We start from the raw sequence: 23589 nt of genomic DNA on the forward strand, positions 1-23589 counted from the left end.
TCTACCCTTCTCCATCTCATTCAGTCTGCAAGGATTCTATTAAATCATATGTGCTGAAATTTCTTGACATATCCAGGTAGTTGTTATTTCTATGTCAGCCTGTGAGACTTAGTATTTATATTGCCATGAATTTAGCTGTATTGAATTTATGGATTTTATTGTATTACTATACTGGGGTGAGATAAACTATCATTGAGTAATGATTCCAACCCAGTACTAGGATACTATCACTTTATTTTTCTGAATCAAATTTAAAAGAGTCAGTACCCGCACTGGACATGATGGAAAACAGCAGTTAGTTCTTATTGGGATTCCTCACTCGACATGCCCCATCATATAAGGGCCCCCATGGTTGAGGCATGGGCTAGTCTTCTGTCCTCACTGGGTACTGCTGAGGGGCTCCTTGTCTGTGCTGACCTTGTCTTTGATAAAAGTAAGTTCTGCTTTCCATGCCACCTGGGATCTGAGAGTCTCCAAAATGGCTGTGGGGTCTTCTCTAAGGACATTACTCTGCCATTTTCCTCTTAGGTCTGGCAAACCTTATAGGGTACTTACTATAAGAATGAAGTCTTAAAAACCTTAGAATCTGAAAAGCTCAACCTTAGCCTATTCTTAAGGAATCGTCAGCTCCCTGGTTCCCTATATCATTTCCAACTCTACCACTCCAAACATTTCCCAGTAAACACCTTTCCTTTGGAGAATCCAAGGGACTATCTTTCCATGACTCTTTGGAAGTACATCCTGAGCATGGTGTAGAAGAAGGATTAATAATGCCCAACAGGTTTTTTTTTTCTTATTTACCCAATTATATTCTCATTTAGCACTCATCCATATAGAACTTTATAGTCTTACCTTTTCAAGTTCTGCCCAAGTAGATCATAGACATAGAGTATACATCAGAAGTCTTGATGTTCCTACAGAGCCAACAAACAGATGATCTATTTTTATTGAAAGACAGAGAAGAGCTAGGGGCACGGGGGTGGGGGGAGGCATTGTTGTTGTTTATCCTGCCATTATACCTTTCTTCTCTTTGCTAAAACTATCAATAAAATCAAGTTTCTTGCAGGATCTTCAGTGTATGTGTGTGTGGTGCTGGTGACTGAATCCAGGGCCTTGAGCGTGCTAGCAGTAGTCTACCACTGAGCTTTGCCCCAGCACCTTTTTGAAAGGACAAGAAGACTCATTTGTAACTTCTAAATTCTACTTATTTTTTAGACTTGGTTTAAATATCATCCCTTCCATGAAGCTTTACCTGACTTCTCTAAAAGGAGCATTCTTGCTTTTCTGTAATACTCCCAATATCTTGCCTTTTCATTCTTTTGCTCAGCTGTAGATATTGAAGAAGCAAGAGTGAAATGACTCAAAGCACAGATTCTGGGGTTAAACTACTTGAGTCCAAAATTTGGCTATGGATTTTTCCTTAGGTTTGTGACTTTGAGCAGGCAGCCTCTCTTGGAAAATCATGATTCCATAGTACCAACCTCATAAGAATTATGTGAGTTTATACATAGAAGGCACTTGGAACAGAGGAGGTATTCAGTATGTCTTAGCTGTGAACATATGCTGATGTGACTAATGCTATTTTAGTGTTAATTTAGACATCCCTGATCACAGTAGTGAGATGACAATAACCTGGAGTGGAAGGACAAGAGAAAAATAAAATTTTCAAAGAAAGAAAAACTTTAAGAATTTTCACTAAGAAAAATAAAATTTTCAAATAAATCACTAGAAAACTCAACTGATAATGTGTTGCCTAAATAAGGCCCTTTGAGAAGAAAGGGCTTTATAGAAGAAAATTCTTTTGTGAGCATATCAATTTTTTTTTTCAAAGAGTGCTTCTGAAGTGCCTGAGTGTTGAAAACAATTTGCTCCCTCCAGTACCTGTGAGATTTAATCTGCTTTAAACAGTGTATACGGGGTCTATACACAGTGTTTTACAAAACCAAATAAATGAGTGTGGTTCTCCTTTTAATAAAAGAAGACACCATATTATTTTCAATAAGTCCAGCAAGGCTCCATGGCTCATACCTATAATTCCAGCTGCTCAGGAGGCTGAGGCAGGCAGGAGGATCACAAGTTCATATCTATCAGCCTCAGCAACTTAGTGAGGCCCTAAACAACTCAGCAAGACCCTGTCTCTAAACAAAATACTAAAAAGGCCCAGGGATATGGGTCATTGTTTAAGCGCCCCGGGTTCAATCCTTGGTACTAAATACATAAATAAATAAAAATAAGTCCAGTTACATGATATCTAAAGGATGACAAATACTAATTTGGTCCAAATCAATGGAGTTTTTCAACTTTGTAATATTTCTGGGAGCTGATTGATGCCTATAAAAATTGGCCTTTAAAAGGGTAACAGAGCTGTGACTTAGTCTGAAGCAAGTTTTATAGAAACAAATTTTGAGATGGAGATTTGTTTGCTGGCAGTGTATTGGGGGGGAGTTCTCAAAAACACACCTGTGAGGAAATAAAGAAAGCAAGATTGGGAAGAGGGAGAGGGGGGTCTCTTTTGATCCCACAGGGAGCTCCAGAGCTTTAATAGCCCTCCCAAGTCATTTTATTGAGGGAAGGGTCCAACCACCACTGTGCTGCCTGCCCACACACACACTGACCAACCAGGGAGGGAGAGGGCAGGGCAACTTAGCTGTGACCTTTTAGTAGCTGACACTGTAGGAAGTTGGGGGGAATGAGTATCTAGATTCTAAACCCAAGATCTAAGTGCCATACCATAGCAACCATAACACTAAAGGGCCAATAATTCATATGACTTGACTCTAACATTCTTATCTATGAAGCAGGTGACATAGACCCTCCTAGAGGATCCTGTGTTTAAAACACAGGTGTTTTATGTGTAAATTGGAGATGCTACACGAACAGTGGCCAGGTTAGAAGAAAAGAATCATCTGCATCTGTGTTAAATTGAATATCCACAGACAGACCCTTAACAAGGCTTATACTGCTTTAAGGAACAAGTTACCAACCCCTTATGACTTTTTCCCTAGGACCAAAGAATACCTCATCCATCCCTTGCCTAGTAAATTTATCTTGATTCTCCTTGGGAAAGTAAGGGCGGAGTGGGGATAGGAGTCCATCTGAGAATTATGTGCACAATGAAACTCACAGGATTTTTCTTCCTCGCTATCAAATCTATACTGAAAAATGAGAAAATAGAAGAATTCTGCACATCTTTTGCACATCTAACTCCTTTAAGAAGTCATAATTCAGAGTACTTGTTTTAAATCTGATTAAAATCCAGGAGTAAACAATACATATTAATTGATCCATGCATTTGGGTGAATAGTAAATTTGAGTCCCTAGATTGATTTTTCTGAGCAAGCCAATAAAGTGAGTAAACCTTGCATTATTTATCACGGATCATCCTGTGCAATGTTTAAGTCAACAGAACTGGTGTGCTTTCTGCTTCTCCTCCAGGAAAGCAGCAGGCTTATTTGGGAAATATCATATTTTTATACAGCATCAGATTTTTACTCTTTGTCTTTCGAATTTAATAGCAAGGCCATCCGGAGCTTTCTACCTTCTTTCCTGTCAGGTAGGTGAAAATGTGTACAAGGAGAGATAGTCCATCTGTAACCTTAGAAAGAAAACAATAGACCAAAATGAAACCAAGTGTATTTTTACCAATCAGATGAGTCATTTCCCCGAAGAGGTTAATTATCATTAATGACTTTAATTAAGGAGTCATGTGAAGTATTTATCTTAGAAAATGTGGATCCGTGTGGGTTTGCACTATCGGATTTTAGCTCTCTGCTGTGATAGCACTCTTTCAAAACACTATTAATGTTAAGTCTCTTTGGTGCTATAAGCTAAGGCTGTGTAACTTGAGGGCATATTTTACAGTGACATTGGCCAGGTTTCGCCTGGCATTTAACTAACTACAGAGCCAGAATTATTCTTGCTCATTTGAGGCTTCCAACTTGGAATTTGTAAGATAAATGAGTCAGTTGCATCTATTCTGTAGCAATTAACTGGTAATTGGGGCATTTAATCAGAAAACCGACTTGAAGGACATTTGCCTGATTAGATGCTGTTGGCTTGAAAAAAAAAAACACTCCTAGTTCATCTCATTCATAGACTGGATTCACACCCTAAGTCCAGATCACACCCAGATCTAGCTTGTCAATTAACATTTTATAAATAAATGGGTACTTAAGAAAATGGTTACTTATGGAAAATTAATAGTTTAAGGAGCAAATCTTATGCAAAATACTCAGGTCAATAATAGTCTATTTTAAAATTGTTTATCTTCTTGGTGCAAGGAAGTTACTTGTAGGGATATAAACAAGAATGACATAGTTGTTGAATTCAAGAAGCCTAGACGACCTATGTTTTATTTCAACCAGAGTATAAATCAAGGTAAATAATTGCCTCAATTTCCTCTCTGAAAACCAGATGACTATCCAACTTCGTAATCTACACAGTGAAGACATAACCTATAAGCAATGCTTTGTGGTTTATTAGCAAAAGTCAGTAGTTTAAGTCTGGCTGTGTATTAGAGTCACCTGGAATGTTTTCACAACATGATTCCCGGATAACACCTGATATGGTTTGGATGTGGGTTGAGTGTGACATGGGGATTCATGTGTTGGAGGCTTGGTCCTCATTGTGGTGATGTTGGAAGGTAGCAGAACCTTTAAAAGGTGGAGCTTAATGCAAGCTAATCAGGTCATTAAGGATTGCTGCACTTGGAAAGGATTAGTGTAATTCTCATGGGACTCAAGTTAGTTCCCAAAGGAAGGATTATTCTAAAAGAGCAAAACTGTCCCTCTGTCTTCCCTGGCTTCCTTTCTTGCCACGTATTTATTTGCTCTTGTAGACATTCCTGACACAGTGATGTCATCTGCCATGAGGTCCCCATCAGCTGAGGTGCCGCTGAACCTCTAAAACTGTAGGTAAACTAAATAATCCTCTTTTCTTTACATATTACCCAGCCACAGATATTTGTTATAGCAATGGAAAATGGACAGTACAAATCTGTTAAACCAGAATATCTGGGCATGGGACCGTTACATCAATTTTTAAAAAGTAAGTTTGATGACTTCAGTGTGTTAAGAAACACTGATATAAACCCCGCACAGTGTGCACACCTATAATCCCAGCAGCTTGAGAGGCTGAGACTGGAAGATCATGAGTTCAAACCAGCCTCAGCAACGTGAAGACACTAAGCAACTCAGAGAGACCCTGTCTCTAAATAAAATACAAAATAGGGCTGGGGATAAAGCTTGGTGGTTGAGTGCCCCTGAGTTCAATCCCCGGTACCACTCCCCCCTCAAAAAAAAAAAAAAAAAAAGAAATGCTGATATAAGCAAATAAACTATTATTTAGCTTTAAAGGTAAAGATATAAAATTGTGGTAGGAGTTGGTAGATCCCAGCAGTCTGTGTGCCATAGGAAACCATAGGAGTGGATACAAAGGGGGTGGCATGGAGGTTGGGGGTATAGGAATCAGGAACTCATCCTCTGGCCATCCGAGTCTGGCCCTGCTGTCGCCTCTCCCCTCATGAAGGTGACCTCACTTGCCAGCAGAAACTGCTGGAAGAGGATGGATAGCCTCTGCTTCATATCCACCTTCCAAATCCCAAACAAGTATCACGTGAAGGCTTTGCACCTCTGTAGAGTGAGAAGACAAAAGCAGGGTGAAAATGTGGGTTGAGCTGGACAACCTAAGTATGCTTCATTGTCCCCAACATAATGGCAGGGCAAGAGTTTAATCAATCAACCAGATTATTTGATCGGTTTTCATTTGTGCCCTCCTTTAAGGCTTCCACCCAACCCACATTAAGTTTGGTGTCCCCAGGGTTCTATCCTGAGCCTGTGATGTTTTGTGCCTAACAGGCTAGGAGCCCTTCTGAGGAAATTATCCTTATCTCCTGGTCTTAACCACTATCTAAACGATGTCAGTCAAACCCATATCTGTAGCTAACACCTCTCCCTGGACTTTAATTTTATATATTGAGTTGTCAGCTCCACAGCCCCACTGAGTCCATGTAGTGCCTCAGGTCTACTTGTCTGATGATTCCAGTTGCTATGAATGTCACCTTCGTCCACCCAGGTACCTGCTGCATTCCTAGACTGTAGGTTGTCTCCTTGATTTGCCTCATCTCCCTCCCATATTTAGTCTCGAAAAACTTTCCGAGCTTTCTCCTGTTTTAGTTTTTGTCACTGTGACCAAAAGATCTGACAAGGACGATTTAGAGGAGTAAAAGTTTATTTTAGCTCATGGTTTCAGAAACTCAGTCCATGGTTGCCTAACTCCATAGCTCTGGGCCCAAGGTGAGGCAGAACTTCATGGCAGAGGAAAGCAACCCAGGACATGGTGGCCCCGAAGCAGAGAGACAAAGAGCTCGGCTCACCTGGGACAAAATATAAACCCTAAAGTCATACCCCCAGTGACCCACCTCCTTTAGCCACACCTAACCTGCCTATAGTTACTGCCCAGCTAATCCCTATCAGAAAATTAATCCACGGATTCTGTTACACCTCTCATATTGTAATCCTTTCATCTGTAAATATTCTTGCATTGTCTCATCCATGAGCTTTTGGGGGACCCTTCATATCTAAATCATCACACCTCCTGAATCTCTCTCATTCATCCTGTCTTCTCCAGCCCTATTACCACTTGTTTTAGTTTAAGCCCACATTGTCTCTCCCTTGGATTCCTGCAACTGCTACCTGGTTGATTTCCCTAGCTCCAGTCTTCGACTCCTCGAATCTGTCCTCCATACGGTTGACAATGATTGCATTAAAAACATGATCATATCAGCTACCCCTCAGACCTCAGCTATACCTTCAGCACCTATTGCAATGACATTAAACTCAGGCTGCACATTAAAATCTATGAGTCTATTATGAGACATAGCTTGGCAGCTTTTAAAACTATGTATGCCTGACTTAACTTTTCTTCTAGTATATGCGGGGTTTCTGGCCTAATGCCTAGATCCTTGATCCACTTTGAGCTGAGTTTTGTGCAGGCTGAGAGATAGGGATTAAATTTCATTCTACTACATATGGTTTTCCAAGCACCATTTGTTGAAGAAGCTATCTTTTTTTTCAATGTATGTTATTGGCGCCTTTGCTAGTATGAGGTAATTTCATTTTTATTGATTTATCTCTGTGTCTTCTATTCTGTTCTATTGGTATTCTTGCCTGTTTTGATCCCAATACCATGTTGTTTTTTTAACTATAGCTCTATAGTATAATTTTATGTTTGGTATTGTGATGTCTCCTGCTTTGCTTATCTTGTTAAAGATTGTGTTGGCTATTCTGGGCCTCTTATTTTTCCAAATGAATTTCATGACTGTTTTTTCTATTTTTGTGAAGAATGTCATTGGGATTTTGATGGGAATTGCATTGAATCTGTGTAGCACTTTTAGTTGTTTGACCATTTGACAATATTAATTCTGCCTATCTGAGAACATGAGAGTTCTTTCCATCTTCTGTGGTCTTCCTCGGTTTCTCAATTTCTTTCTTTAATGTTCCGTATTTCTCATCATAGGGGTCTTTCACTTCTTTTGTTAGATTGATTTCCAAGTTGATTTTTTTTGAGGCTATTGTGAATGGGATGGTTTTCCTAATCTTTCTGCTGATTCATCATTGGATGAATTGATTTATGAGGGTTAATTTTGTATCCTACTATCCGAATGAATTCATTTATGAGTTCTAAAAGTTTTCTGGTGGAGTGTTTTAGGTGTTCTAAATATACAATCATGTCATTGGTAACCAGAGCTGGTTTTATCTCTTCTTTAATAAGACTTCTAAAGTGCAAGAAGTAAAATCAAGAATCAATAAATGAGATGGCATCAAACAAGAAAAGCTTCTTCACAGCAAAGGAAAATGAAGAGAGAGCCTACAGAATGGGAGAAAGTCTTTGCCACCTGCACCTCAGATAGAGCACTAGTTTCCAGGATATATAAAGAACTCAAAAAACTTAATACCAAAAACAAAACAAATAACCCAATCAATAAATGGGCAAAGGAACTGAAAATGGCAACAGTCAAGAATACAAATAACAATAAATATTGGCAAGGATGTAGGGAAAGATGTACACTCATACATTGCTGGTGAGACTGTAAGATGGTGCAACCACTCTGGAAAGCAGTATGGAGATTCCTTAGAAAATGTGGAATGGAACCACCATTTGACCCAGTTATCCCAATCTTTAGCTTATATCCAAGAAATTTAAAATCAGCATACTACAGTGATGCAGCCACATCAATGTTTATAGCAGCTCAATTCATAATAGCTAAGTTATGGAACAAAATGAGGTGCCCTTTAGCAGATGAACATATGTTGAAAATGTGGTATATGTACACAATATTACTCAGCCATAAAGAGGAATGACTTTATGATATTTGCCATCAAATGGATGAATCTGTAGACAATCATGCCAAGTGAAGTAAGCCAGTCCCCCAAAAAGCAAAGGTCAAATGTTTTCTCTGATATGTGGAAGCTAACCCACAATAAGAGGAGGAGTGATGGGAAGAATAGAAGTGCAGTAGATTAGACAATAGGGCGTGGAGGGAAGGGAGGGAGTATAGGTAAAGGAAAGACCATGGAATAAATCTGATAAAATTTTCTCATGAACATACATGAAAACAACATAGTGAATCCCACTATCATATACACCCATTAGAACGGGACTCTAACTAGAATAAACATATCCCCAGCTTGTATAATTATATCAAATGGATTCTGCTGTCATGTATAACTAAGAAGAACCAATAAATACATTTTTTAAAAAACTATGCCTGAGTACCACTTCAGACCAATCAAATCAGAATCTGGAGAGAGAGTTTGGAAATCAATATGTATTTCCTTAACTTCCTAATTATGTATGTAGCTAGAGCACATTAGATCACATTCTGCTTGGTTACCTATTGCTAAAAAACAAAAATTCATCGATCAACAACTTAATAGTGTAAAACAGCCACCATTTTATTTTATCTCTTAGTCTTGTGGATCATGAATTCATGCAGGTTTTGCCTGGGCAGTTCTGCTCTAAATCAACTGAGATCACTTGCTGATATTTAAATGGTATAGGGTCCATGTTGGCATCACTGAAGTCAGAACAGGTGGTCTCCACTGAAACCACAGTGTCTTCACGTGGTCTCTTCAGCACAGCAATCTCAGATTAGCTGCTCTTGTTACATGGCCTTGCTGCACCGATCAAGGTCGCTAAACCAGCAGTAGTACAGGCATCATTACCTGGAAGCTTGTTAGAAAATGCAAAATCCTTGGCCCCACCCCAGACCTTCTGGATCAGAATCAACATTTTATAAGATCCCTGAGTTTTTCATGTGCCTACTAAAGTTGGAGAACTACTGACCTACAGGCCAAAATCTGATTTCCTTATGAGACTTGATGTCTTCTTTTATCTGGCACTTGCTACACCTCACCAGCTTAAATACTCTTCATCTTCTGGACTTTGAGCTGTAAGAACATTCAACAGCTTTTAGTTCCTTTCACTTTGAGCTCTATGCTTTCACACATTGTCTTCTCTTCCTGTGTTAGATACTGACAAAGACCCAACAATAGAAACCAACAGAAATGTAACACAAAGAAAATAAAACAGAAAACATAAATTGTGTGAGCTGTGAGGCAACATTAGGTGACCCAAGAGGCAAGACATGAGAGTCAAGAATGGAGAGATCCCTGCTACCTGGTCACCCAGTGCACAGCTCTGCTCCGCCATATGTTCCCCATTGTGCTGTAAGTTTACAAAATAAATCATAGGATTATAGATTATTTTTTAAAAAGAAAAAGGAGAGAAGAAGGAGGACTGAAATATATATATATATATATCAAAATTTCCCCCCAAAGTTTGCAAATTATAATTCTATAGTTTCAAGAAGTTTAATAAACCACAATCACACACTGAAATATGAATAATACTACACTAAAGACATCATAATCAGATTGCCTAAAACTAGCCATAAAGAGGGAACTCTTTAAAGCAGCTACAGCAAAATAGAGAAATTATTTTCAGAAAAACAAAATCACAGCACACTGAAATCACCAGAAACAGTGACAGTCAGGAAACAAGAAGGCTGTATCTTTGAAGTCTTGCAGGTAAAAGTTAAAAGGACAACAACAAAACAAGAACAACAAAAGTCAAATCCAGAATTCTATAACCAGCAAAATTATCTTTCTGAAGCACAGATTTTTCAGACATACAAAGACTAGAAGAATTCATCACTGACAAACCCTTCATTTCTAGAAATGTTATTGGAAGTCCTTCCAGCAGAAGAAAACTATTACCAGATGGAAATCTGAATCTACACAAAGGCACGAGGCACCTTCTTGCCAACAAATACTTTCTTATTTTTAATCATTTAGAAGGACAACTTGCCATCTAAAAGCAAAACAGTAACCATGCACTGTGAGGTTTATAATATCCACAGAAGTGAATTATACGAGCACCATACATGAAGACCCGGAGGAGGGAAAATTAAGATCATGATGTTAGGTTCTTATACTGTATGTGAAGTGGTATAATATCACTTATGGGAGATTGTGATTAAGTAAAGATAAATAATATAACCCCTAAAACAATTTTTAAAATAAAACAAAAGAAATTGTAACTAAGGCTGGGCATGATCCCAGGAGCTTGGGGGGCTGAGTGAGTCAAGAGGATCACAGGTTTAAAGTCAGCCTTAGCACGGCTGTAAGCAACCTAGAGAGACCCTGTCTCAAAATAAAAAATGAAAAGGGTTGAGGATGTGGCTCAGTGGCTAGGTGCCCCGAGTTCAATACCTGGCACCAACAAATAAATAAATAAATAAAATAGTAAATATATATAGTAATTTTATACACACACACACACACACACACACACACACACACACACACACACACACACTAAGGAGTCCAATAAGATCACACTTCACTTCCAGAACTCTAAAATGACCTTAATCACATTAAGAGATTTAGTTGGGCGCAGAGCCCCTGCAGCAATGATGAGTGAGACTCAGCACGGGATCCCACCTGCCACTCACTTTCATGGCTACAATGGATAGTGTCAGGCCAAGCTGGGAATCTGCAGCCCTGGTCCTTGCAGGTCCACAGAGCTGCCCCTCCTGTTTCTCCAGCCACCTGTGGAGGTAGGAATTCACCCCTCCCATTGTTGGGAGACTGGAATGATGCTACTGTACCCTGAGGCCAGAGATCTTGTCACCACTCTGGCAAAGAAAGAAGAATGCTCTTCTGTATTTAGCCCAGGTACAGAGAAGGGAAAAGAGGGCAAAGGGTTGTCGGTAAGGTTTACTGACCCCGAAGTGCTGCAGTGCTTAATATAGAGCTTGTTCTGTTTCACACGGCTATGCACTGTTTCTACAGTGACAAACTCTGTCCCCATCACCTCTCCATTCCGGCTCTCTGGGCCCTCCTCCTAGCTCCCTGGGATAACATCTCTCTGAAGACTCAGTTGTTCTTCTGGCTCCTATTGAGGCCAACCCAGTCCATCAGAGATGGCTGTTTGGATGTGATTCCCAGTAGTGGACAGGATTTGAGTCCTTTGTTTTCTCCTGGAGTCTTCAGCCCCCATGTAAATTAGTGGGCAGGGAAGGAAATGTCAAGGGGAGGAGCAGAGTCGAAATCTACTTACCAGAGCCCTCGAGGGCTCCGTTCCTGCCTGATGGAGACTCTGCACTGTCAGCAAGTTACCTTTATTTTTCCTTCACGAGCTTCCATTTGATTATCACATGCACTCTGTGAGCTGGATATTATCCAGGTACTTCAATCGAGGCTCAGTGAATTATAAGTGAAGTAGTAGTTTTAGAGAAAACAGAAATTAGTTGGAGAAGGTAAGATGGGCCAAGCTTTGAAAGAGAAAGATTTAGAAAGTATCTGTGACAAGTGGCATTTGGAATGCTCAGTCTTTGGACAAGGTCAATAGCGTTCGCAAAGAATTCAAAGACAGAATGAGCAAGATGAGCTGGGGAGGGAGTAAGGAGACAGCCCCCTGGGACAGAGCTCCTGCTGGGAAAAGGCTGGGGTGGGTGCAGTGGGCTGTCTCCAGGGGTATTCATAGTCAGGCAGGAGAGGTGAGGTAGGTTATTGAGCAAGGACAGAAATGTCTGCCTAGTATAAAAATGACATGGGGTTTTTAACAGGGTCAAGAGTTTGAGAGGAGAGAAGAAACTTGGGTCAGAAATTGCTATAGAACGAGAATGACCTGATGTGAGGTGAAGACATACAAAAAAAAATGACAATTAAAAGAGGAGAGCCATTTGGGGAGGAAAGACAAATTCTTTTTGGGACATGTTGAACTTGAGATGACAGGAGAGTTTGAACTCTAAAAAAAAAAAAAAGATACATTTTTAAAGAAACACATCTATTAGTTATAAGGTTGGAGTTCAACTCTTGAGAAGAGTGAGTGAAGATTGAGTTCCCTCATTATAAAGCAACTCTGCAATGTCTGGCATTTCCCACAGATGGACATGGAAAAGTGGTCTTGGGAGTTATAAATAAAAAGAAAGTCAACAAGAAAATATTCTGAACTGGGTGATGGATGACCAGAGGACAAAAGTGTTAGTGCGGAGGGCAGCAGTGTATTCATTTCTTCTTCAGTCAAATCAATCAGAATCAGAAGTGTGCACCCAATGGAAGAGAAGAGAACAAGTTTCTGAGCTCTCCAGGGCTTTGGGTATTATTTTAGTAAAAGACATAGTTTAGTTAAAAATCTTAAAATGTCGATGGGAAACTTGGACCAGAAGTTTGAATCAATTCTATAATGTGAAGAAGAAAAGTGCTGCTCTAATCACAACAGTGTCCTGGAAAACCCTTTGACCCACTGAACATCTTGTAGGTCTTAGTCATGCAAGTCTATTCCCTGAGTATTAGTGATTCCAATAGATATATGTTCGGTGGAGAGGAATAGGAGAGTGGGGTTTAGAGGCGGCGGGGATCATGATATGCAGGGGAGGGAGGAATAGAAAATGAAATTTGCCAGAAGCTTCTCTGCAGAGAGGTCAGTGTGATATCTTCGTGGAAGAAAGGCAAGCTGGATGGTCTAATGTTCAAAATTGCTAGGATCTTAGGTTAAAAACACTTCTTCTTTGAAAGAATAAAAAAATTCTAAGATAACTTAAATAAAACACAAACCATGAAGAAAAAAGTTTGATAAATTTGATTTCATTGAAATTTAAAACTTTTGCTCTTCAAAATACAACATTTAAGGGAATGAACAGGGAAATCACAGAAAGGGAGAAAATGTTTGCAAAACATGTATCCAGTAGGGGACTTTTATCCAACATATATAAAGAGCTCTTATAATTAATTAGCAGGAAGATAAACAACACAGTAAAAATGGGTTAGAGATTTGAACACTTACCAAAAAGAGAAATATGAATGGCAAATAAACTCCTGAAGAGTACAACTAACTATTCTTAAAGGGAATGCCCATTAAAATCACAACTAGATACCATTACATGATCCCTAAAACAGCTAATTAAAAAAGACTGCCAGTGATAAGTGTTGGCACAGGTATAGAGGAATTAGCATTCTCATACATTGCTGGTGGAATTCTCAAATGGTACAATGGTTTTGAAAAAGAATATGACAGTCTTATGAAATTAATTGTACCTACACGTGACTTAACAGTTACCAATCTTGCCTATTTTTTCAAGAGAAAAATATCTACACGCAGACTTTTAAATAAGTGTCTATAGCAGACTTAGCAACAATCAGCTGACCACTCAAAATATTCAGATGTCCACTGACACAGGAATAGACATTTAACAGTATACTTATACAATGGAATACTACTCAGAAGGAGAAAATAATACCTAGATATCGATACAGGTATTCACCATCTAACAAAACAAAACAAACACAAAAGAATACATACAGTATGAGTGTATTCATATGAAATTCTAAAGTAGGCAAAACTAGTCTATAAAGACAGAAATTGGCTAGGGTTGTGGTGGGAATGACCAATGGGCTCAAAGCTGTTTTTGGTAGGCTGGAAGTGTTCTATAGCTTAATTATGGTGGTGGTTACAGAATAACTACATTTGTAAAACCTCATTTAGCTGTGCTCTAGAAAGTATGCATTGAAATATAAATGATACCTCTATGAAGTTGATTTTTAAAATATTTTCTTACCCCCAGTAGTCAATAGAATATCTCCCATTGTACAAAGAATTGCACAAGTGTTTGTAGAAATTAAAACACTTCACGTCAGGTTTAACATGGTATGAAATAAAATAACATATTTGCCTCAGTGAGAATAACCAAAAATCCAATTATTTGAGCAAAGACACACTCCTGGAGGCAATGACAAAAATGCGAACATGACCTTGAACTCTCCCATTCCCACCATAACTTCCCAGAACATGACAGAAGTCTCAGGGTCGGGGAGATTTGGACCTCTGTAAGATTGAGAACCTCACAGGAGGAGGATGTGAACCCCACTTGTCTAGATCTCAGCTCCCATGCAGGTGATGTTAAGAAAAACCTTCACCCAGACCATTCTGAGATGGTTTGCTGAGTTTGGATCAGTATTTGAAAGCTTTTATCAGAGATTAAAGGATTTTTTAAAAATAAATTCTCAGTGCCTGTTATTCTGTGATGAGATCCAGTGATGATGTGAATTAAGTCCAGCCATTAAATTCTTTTATTTCTTCAAATACTTGCAAAGTCAATCTTCTATCTCTTCCCCATTCCTCCATTTTTCCACCCTCCTCCTCTCTTCTATCTCTGCTGTACTTTTTCTTTTTAAAAAATGTTTTTTTAGTGTTGACGAACCTTTATTTTATTCATTTATTTATATACGGTACTGAGAATTGAACCCAGTGCCTCACACATGTGAGGCAAGCACTCTACCACTGAGCCACAACCCCAGCCCCTTCTTTCTTACTTTCTGCTTCTCTATTCTTTATCTTTCTTTACTGACTTAAGCATTATCTTAAGCAAAGCACTTCTGCCCCTCATAATGGGACCATTAATTATGCAAGAATAAAAAAATTATTGATTCTATAATATTAGGCATTATTTTTGTTTAACCCCCAATCACCTACACACACACACACACACACACACACACACACACACAGCCATGCTGGACTTCAGACGATTTATTTAAATGGTAAAGTTCATGAGGATGGATTGGATCCAGACTATTAAATTATCACCTAAAAATAAATAATAAAAAAAAACTGACCAAAAGGTCTAGCTCATTTATGAATGAGAGCTTTTTATCACTTCACACAAAACACAGCTGTCCTCATATTGTCCTCCTGTTGCTACTTCAAGTCTGTAGCATTTCATAGTAAATAACCAGCAAGTGATGCTACACCAAGTTTTTGCAAAGAGCTAAGCAAATTTACTGACAAGAGTGGCAAAGACGATAAGTGTTATTTTTGTGTTTCTTTTGTTGGGTTGGTTTTTTAAGTCCGAACTTGGTAAAACTAAAAACACATAATCAGTTTTGAGACAGACATTAAAATCTTCTGCAGTTCCCTGGAGAGAACAAAAATAGAAAGCTTCCAGAGCGAGAAATAACTGTGGTTATGTGGAAAGCTTCACTCGCCGTTTTCTCTCTCCATCCATCCAAGGGCTCCAAGAGCAGCTTACAATTAGGGAGAGAGAGAGAAAAAAAACCTTTGAGAACTTGTTCTAAAGGGGGTTATTTTGGGGAAAGTGTAATTGAAAAAAAAAAAAAACCATGGCCAGTTGGTTTAGAATTTGCTCATGTAAAATGCATGCCTTCCACAACGTACAAAGGATTCTTGTTATAAACCTCCCTGGTATCACTGAGGAGACTTGGTCTACTGGCAAATTTATCAAGGGATTTCTCAGCTTAAGTACTATTTGCCTGTGAAATCTTTTGCAGATGGTAAAATTATTTTAGTTCACTCTGATGTCCTCCCAATGTGTTAAGAAAGAAAGAAAGACAAAGAAAGAGAAAAGCATTAGACCTATAAGTTGTTAATGCTAGAATCTAGTTAGACACATCATCCAGATAATTTGCAAAAAGTCATAGTATCTAGTTGATGTCAGCAAACCTCATTTAAAAATAGAAATAAAGAAATATGTCCCAAATAATTGATGTTTTCTGGCAGCAAACAGAAAACTAAAAAAAAAAAAAAAAAGAAAAGAAAGAAAGAAAAGGAGGAGGAGAAGGAGAAAAAGGAGGAGGAGGAGAAGAAGAAGAAGAAAGAAGTTGGGTGGAAGGAAGTAAGGAAGGGGGAAGGGAAGAAAGTCAGTAGGAAAAAAGGAAGGAAGCTTCATTTTACTTCAGAAGGAGAATTTTTTTACTAGAGAATGAAATCCATTCATCTTCTACTAAAAGTGTCAATTTTCAGCACATGGATCACGGCTTCTGAGTAAGATGCCAACTGTGTGTCATGCATGCTTTTGACAAGAAAAGGTTCTACTTTAAAACCTCAGGTTGGCGTCATATCACCAGAAAGTCAACCAACCACGAGAGCTAAGGGCTGGCATTTGTATTAAAGACTCCTGATGAACCCTGGAGGGAGAGGTGAGCTCTCTAGCCCACAATACTGAATCACGTTAAGGAAAGCAGTGGACTCGAATTCTCACTGGGGACTGGAGGACCACGGCTTACACAGGGTGAAATGCTGGAAGACAGCGTGTCTTGAACATGCAACCTGAGTACTCTTCCCATTTTGGCACTGGCTCCTGGAGGGTAGGGCACACATCTTTGCCCATGCAGTGGATAATAATCATAACTGGGGTTCAAAGGAGAAAACGGAGGAGCCTTCATTTTGAGAGATTAGATAATGTGACAAAGTCAGAAAAAAAGAAAGAGCAGAATTTTAACTCCAGTTATGTGACCTCCCAAGGTGTATGGGCGAAGGGGCATCATGAGGAATACTATTGACTATTTCCAATTTTCAGAGGTTTTTTTCCCTATGGTCCATTAATCCCCAAACGGCAGTGCAGAGAAAGGCAAAGATGTCTCTGTAGATTTATACAAAGAAATAAATAAAGGCCTTCCTCCCCAATACCCAGCCGCTTGTCACTGAAGCCCTGAAAAGCAGTATGAAGATGGGGTGGGAGGCGCAGGTGGAAGGAACAGAAATGAGACAAAGGACATGCTAGATAGAGGCTGCATTTTTCTGTTTACCTGGGGATTTCTGGTTCGTACTTATCTTGGCAACTCTTCTGTGCTTCTTTTAATGCAGAAAGGAAGCTGTGTCACAGAGAGCTGAAGAGAACTCTGAAGTTTTTGGGAATAGCCAAGAGATTGCAGTCAACTGGAAGAAGATGAAAAGGGTCACTATTTACGGTCCTCTCTGACTCCCTATGGCTAGCATTCCAGCCCAGAGACAGAGGAGCACACCAACATGTTGGAAGATGAACCATTGAAAAATGGTTCTAAAAGAAACATCTTCCCTTTCTTGCTTCAGTGTTCAGGACTCCCCCAAAGGGAGCACATGGACTGTCCACCGTTAGATATTCACACAAGTAAACAGACTGTTATAACGGATGGCAAAGCACAAAGCACACTGGCTATCAAACATAAGGACTAAATGCACTGACATCAGGAACCTCCTAGGAAGGGACGCCTGAGAGGGCAGCAGCTGGAGGGACCCCATTCTGATGTTCCTGGGACAGGAATTCAGATGTTCAGCCTTTGGTTGGTCTCTACCTAACACTGTTTCTAGACCCCAGTCCCCATCCCCCATCCCATTTCCATTTCCCTCCTCAACTTTCACACTTCAATGAAGAGACCCATGTGTTTTAACAGTTCCCTGAAACCTTACATGCCCACCCTTATCGACTTGCCTTTTTATTAATAATGTTAATCTAAACATTTTAATAAACCCAAGTCCGCCTCACTTATTTAATAAATATCAGCAAAGATTTGTTACATAGATGTGTTTGGTGAGAGTTTCTGCAAACTAGAGTAGCCAGGGCCCTGCCCCTGAACCAAAATCAAGACTTCTTTCAAGAGGCCAACTTTTGGCAAGAAATGCCCTGTTAATGCGGAACCAAACATGTTCTTTCCCAGTAATAGAGCAAAATAAAATAAAAATTTGGGGAAAAATGTGCAATTGATTTAGCTATGGATTCAAGTATTATTCAGTAGTTCAGAGCATATTTTTTCATAGGCCTTCTTTGTTCTAATTTTTTTTTTCTGCAAGGTTTGTGTAAATATAAGAAACCCTAATAGGAAAAGTGGGATTAACTGAGGGTTTTGCGCTAATTCCTTTTTGTGCTTCCTGCTCAGGTCTTGAACTGGTAACAGAGTGTGGGTGGCCTGAAAACCACAGTATAAGCTAAGCCTGTGTTTTACAAATCAGATTGATGAGTATCTACCAGCAGTTTCAAAAAATGGGGGGGGGGGAAGAAAGGAATACAATATCAGCAAAGAGTTAACCTCTTTTCATTGGATGTTTGTTTCCGTTGTATGTGTTGGTTCTTAATTTTGATATTTCTATGGATCTCATAAAAAAATTGAAAGCTAATGACCAAAGAGACAGCAGAAAAAAATAGTGGTTTCTGTTAGATGAAGAAAGTTGTATTCAGGATGCTAAAAAATCAAGAGAAGGAGTTTGGTTTTGTGTAGAATCTATTGTACATTCTTAAGTGGAGAAATGATATGATAAAGGTGAAGTTTTTTTAAGAGTTTTGCATGGGTGGCATGCGTGATAGCTTGTTGGGGGTAGGGCCAGATAGGGAAACTGGAATATTTTTGAAGTTTCTTGAAAGAGAAGCTGATTCTTGCTTGATCATGAAAAGAACTTTTCAAATGAATTACTGCATCACTCATGGAGATGCTGGGAAAGTTAGAGAACCAGGTTCAGTAAGTCAGAAGAAATGAAGGGCACTATAGAGCCATGGTGGAAATGACTCCTATAAAGCTTGTCTGGAGAGGATTCCCAGAGCACAGCTGCTGAGTACTGGACACTGGAGCTGACCTGATGTGATAGAACCCCCTTGAATCACCCTAAAGACATCTACAGGCATTGCTGGCACTACTGCAAATCCTGCCCCTGTGCACCACTAAGCCTACACTTAGTGTCCAGGGTGAGTGCTTCTGATTAGCCAAGTCCAGGTGTGCATCTGAGCTCCAGCAGCAAGAGAATCTGCTCTTTTTGGCTTCTCCAGCAGGGAGGAGTCTCTGCCTCCCATCAAGATTCACACACTGGAGAATTCTCTTAACACAGGAAAAGGACTCAGTTGATAATGGACCTGCTTCAGTAGTGTGCCAGCTGAGGTGGTAAGGGTTTGGAGCAGGATGGTAACAAAGAAAAAGAAGCTGAAAGAACCAAGCGGAGAGATTGGGGAAGGAAGAAACAGAGTTGGTGATGGACTGTGTATAGATGATTAACAATGGGAAATGGAAAGAGCCAACTCCAGGCTTCTGTCCTGAAGCTGATAAGAGCAGTTGATACTGCTGACAATTACAAGAACTGAGAGAAGAGGAAACCAAAAAAAGATCATGAAGTCATATTTAGTGGGGACAGATGGCCTAATTGTCTTTTGAGTTAGTGGACATGGTAAATGTAGCTCCTTCAGCTAATCCCAATCTTTGAGATCATCCATAAAGACCAATTGCACATCATTGTCTTGAGTGGCTCTTCTGTATAGTGTCACTGGAGGTCTGACCTTCTTGTGGGTTCAGGACTTCCCAAATCAGTGTTCCCATGTAGCCTGTAACCTGCACCCTACACCGTTTTGATATCTACTTTTACATGCATTTTGAAGACTCAAGTTAGGAAAAAGAACTTTAAAAAATAATGCTTTATTTCTTTTAAAACTCTAACACATAACACCCACAAGAATGTCAATTTCCATTGAGATTTGACAAATGAAAAGACCCAAGAATGTGTGTATAGTGCAGAAACAGAGGCACAGATATGCACTGGATGAGAAATCTACATAGCCCTTCACCACTGCCGCAGTCTGGCTGGGCACAAAATCACGAGCCACTCAAGCAGGAACAAACTTTATTTTTGAAAATGCCACCAATACCCCGCACATGTCCGGGAAGAAGCCAGTCCACACACTCGGCCGCCGGAAACTCCAGAACAAGCTCCTCCCCTGGAATTCCCTCCTACTGTACTTCCCCAACCAATGGGAACTCTCCAGGAGTCTCTAGCAGACTGAGGTGAACAGCAGGAGTCCAATATCCATATGAATGTAAATCTTAACATAATCATATCATCTCAATGGCTAGCTGGCATCACCTTTCAACCAAAAGTGCCATGCATCATATTATTTGGCTATGGCTCTTAGCACACCACCCATGCTTTCCCTTGCCAAGATGAGGTGATGTTCTCTACCTGTCATATCTCCAATGCCTTTTGTTGTCCCCACTTGGGATTAGGACTAGAACTCCAACCCATTGATCTATCATGATGGTGGGTAAACTTATTAATTTTGCATCTTAATCCTGACTACAACTTCTCACTACTCCTAACTTTGCAATTAAAAAAATGTAGTGGGTTGGGCTGTTAAGAGCAGATGAAAAGACCAGACCAGAGAGGGGTTCGAGTTAGTTTTCAGCAGTTCACATTTATAAGAATGGACTTGAAAACCACTAACAGTCCTAAGTATGTCTTCCCTGGTATCCCCTTTCCTAACTATTCTTTCCCACATCTTTCCATATGCAAAGCCCATCTTATGTGTTTCAAATTTCCTTGCTTTTAAGATGAAAGCAAGATATTACAGACAAATTAGTAATCCTAAAGCTCCTATTTCCCATCTGGCATCAGGATCTCTGTGTTTCCCAAGTTTTCTTACTTACCTTGTATCACAGAAAAAGAAAATGAGAATGTAGGAATAAGGGATTGCGTTTTAATGGGAGTTGGGTGAATGTCAACAAATTGGGAAACTCAAGAATGTTTTCCTGTTCTGGAATAATATAAAATAAGACTAAAAACCAATGCTTTGATATGTTTAAAATGAAGCCAAATAAATTATTTTTATAATTTTAAAGACCATTACAAACCAGGACTTCAGACTCCAGTTTTCCCTTCCTCACAAGGGCAAGGGCAAGTGCAAGTGCTCTACCACCCCGGTCCAGGAATACATCCTTTTGGTTTGTTTGTATGTTCTAGTATCATGCATAGGGCTCAATAATTGTTTCCTAGTTTATTAATTAATCATGAGTCAGGGCCCAGGTTTCAGTTATAACCTTGCTTCTAACTAGCTCTGGGGCCTGAAAAGATTTGTTTTCTTGAGGATCTTGATTCCTTCATCTCTAAAGATTTGGGGCTGGCTAATACCTCTGAACTTCCACTCCAGATTTCATGGTCCTGAAATGTTATGTGCAAAATTGTTTGTGGGTGAATCATGTAATATTAAAGTTTGCCTTTAAGAAAATTTCTAGAGTAAATCCTCAATGACAGGTGAAGGTAAGACTCCTCCTCACTAGCTCAGACATCAGGACAAGAAACCTGATTAATTTGAGCTGGGGGAGGATGCTTATTTTAAGATGTTGGAAGGTTTTATGAATTCCTTAGGTTATCAGTTCTGAAGAAATTCAAACTTAGACAAATCTATGAGAACAGGGTGCGGGATAGGAGAAGCATCCGTTAAAAAGAAATAACAAACACTGCCACAGGGACAACTCATGGGAAAATAAAAAAGGAAATATTTCTGTCAACAGATATGTACATGTATTTTGCCTTGCCTGGGTGGATAGTGGATCTTTTTGAAAGCAAATTGTTGTATGCTCAAATATTTTGTAAATGCAGGTTTTTATCTAATGGGATTCTGAAAACCATGCCCAACCATATTTTGATCTTTCTGCATACTTCTTCACATCAAATTCTGCATTCTACAACCTGAAAGCCAGTTTTTAGAAAGATGCCCTGGTTGAAGAGAGAGAGGTTGAGCTCCACCTGGGCCCCTGAACTGGATGCATTTCCACCTTAGATAAGGACCAGAAGGAAATATCCTGTGCTGATATTTGAAACACAGATAGAAGGTGTTTGACAATTTTGCCAATGTCTTTCATAAAACATCTGAAAGAGCAAATACCACCCGACCATCTCTGAACAGTATCTCATTTTGCTTTAGGACATTGATCATATTCTGTTCCTTCCTCTGCTCTGCTTTCATCTCATGGGGGTTTTCATTAAAAACTGATCTGAGGAGCAGAAGCCATATCAATGTTATGAATGGGGACGAGCTTCTGATACCATCTCTTATCAGGCTGGGAGGGAGATGGCAGCTGAACTGGCATACTGAGTAAAAAACAAACAGGAGCCTAGCATCTACCCTGGGGAAGCAGCAGGGAGATTTTGACTGCTGAAAGCTGGTGTGGGTCAGTGCTTCTTGGGTTCGACAGCTCAGTCTTATAAGCCAGTGCCAGTTAGAGGAATGAGAGAGAACATGAGGCTTACGGGGGCTCCTGCCCACAAGAATCAATGCCATTTACCCAGGGAAGGAGCGTGGAGCCAGCCCAGAGCACACTGCTCCAGGCTGCCTCTCAGCATGACCTGGGGCATGCAGAGCTGCTTCATAGCAGTAACTCTCAAAGCCAAGGCAGGGAGATTCCCACCCAAGATGCTCAAAGCCAGCCATTTCCTGGCCCCCAACTCTAATATCCTTCCTCTCCTCTCCAGTAGGATTCAAATGAAGAGGTAGCAACAGGCCAATCCACCCAAACAATTAATAACCAATATTTGTTAAGTGGCTCTGAACCTAGCATTGTGCTAAGCGCTCTCTATACACTACCTCTTAAATCGGTATAGCAGCTATGGTGGAGAAACTATTTTCTAGGTAAGAAAATTGAAGCACAGAGTAAATAACTCACCCAAGGCCTCCTTGAACCCAGGACATGAGATTTCAAAATCCTCACCTTAACTACAAGGATCAAATAACTCCAAGAGGTACCTGACACAGTGAGTATTAACAGATGGATTAGCAGGCATGTGGCCTTGATCAGTATTTTTTAAAATATATTTTTATTTATATTTTATTTTATCTTTAATTTTTTTGACAGGGTCTCACTAAGTTGCTCAGAGACTCAAAAGTTGCTAAAACTGACTTTGAACTTGGATTTAACCTGGTTTAATGGTAGATGGAAGATTAGTTGCAATAGACCCTGTCTTTACATAATTTATACTACCATATTTTATTACAAAGACTCTGCTTTTAAAATTAGAGATAATTAACATGTTGAAAACATGTAAAGAAATCATTTGTTCAGGATCAAATTTCAATTAGATTTATGAATAAAATAAGGTTTATAAGATCTCTGCCACAAGAAAACCTTTGTTTATCTATGACTGATATTTCAGGGCTTATCCAACAGGGAAGGAGAAGTCCAGAGATTTGGGTGTAATTTTGTAAGATCTGCAGTCAGGGAGTCAAAGAGATCCAAGCCTTAGACTGTTCTGCCGCCTAAAACTTGGAACAAAGCTTTTAGAACTGAAGTTCCAGTTTCTCATCTGAAAACGGAGGGTGATTAGATCAGTGTCACTCTGGAGGCTGCTAAGAAAAGAACTTGCCTGTTCTAGGGACAGGGGATGTAGATCACTTGCATGGCACGTATGAGGTCCTGCATTTGATCTCCAGTGACCCCCACCACCACCAAAACAAGAGCTCTAATTTGTAGTATTTGCCATTTTCTCTGGTGTAAACACTAC

Source organism: Ictidomys tridecemlineatus, chromosome 5 (genome assembly GCF_052094955.1).
Source record: "Ictidomys tridecemlineatus isolate mIctTri1 chromosome 5, mIctTri1.hap1, whole genome shotgun sequence".
Taxonomy (NCBI): Eukaryota; Metazoa; Chordata; class Mammalia; order Rodentia; family Sciuridae; genus Ictidomys; species Ictidomys tridecemlineatus.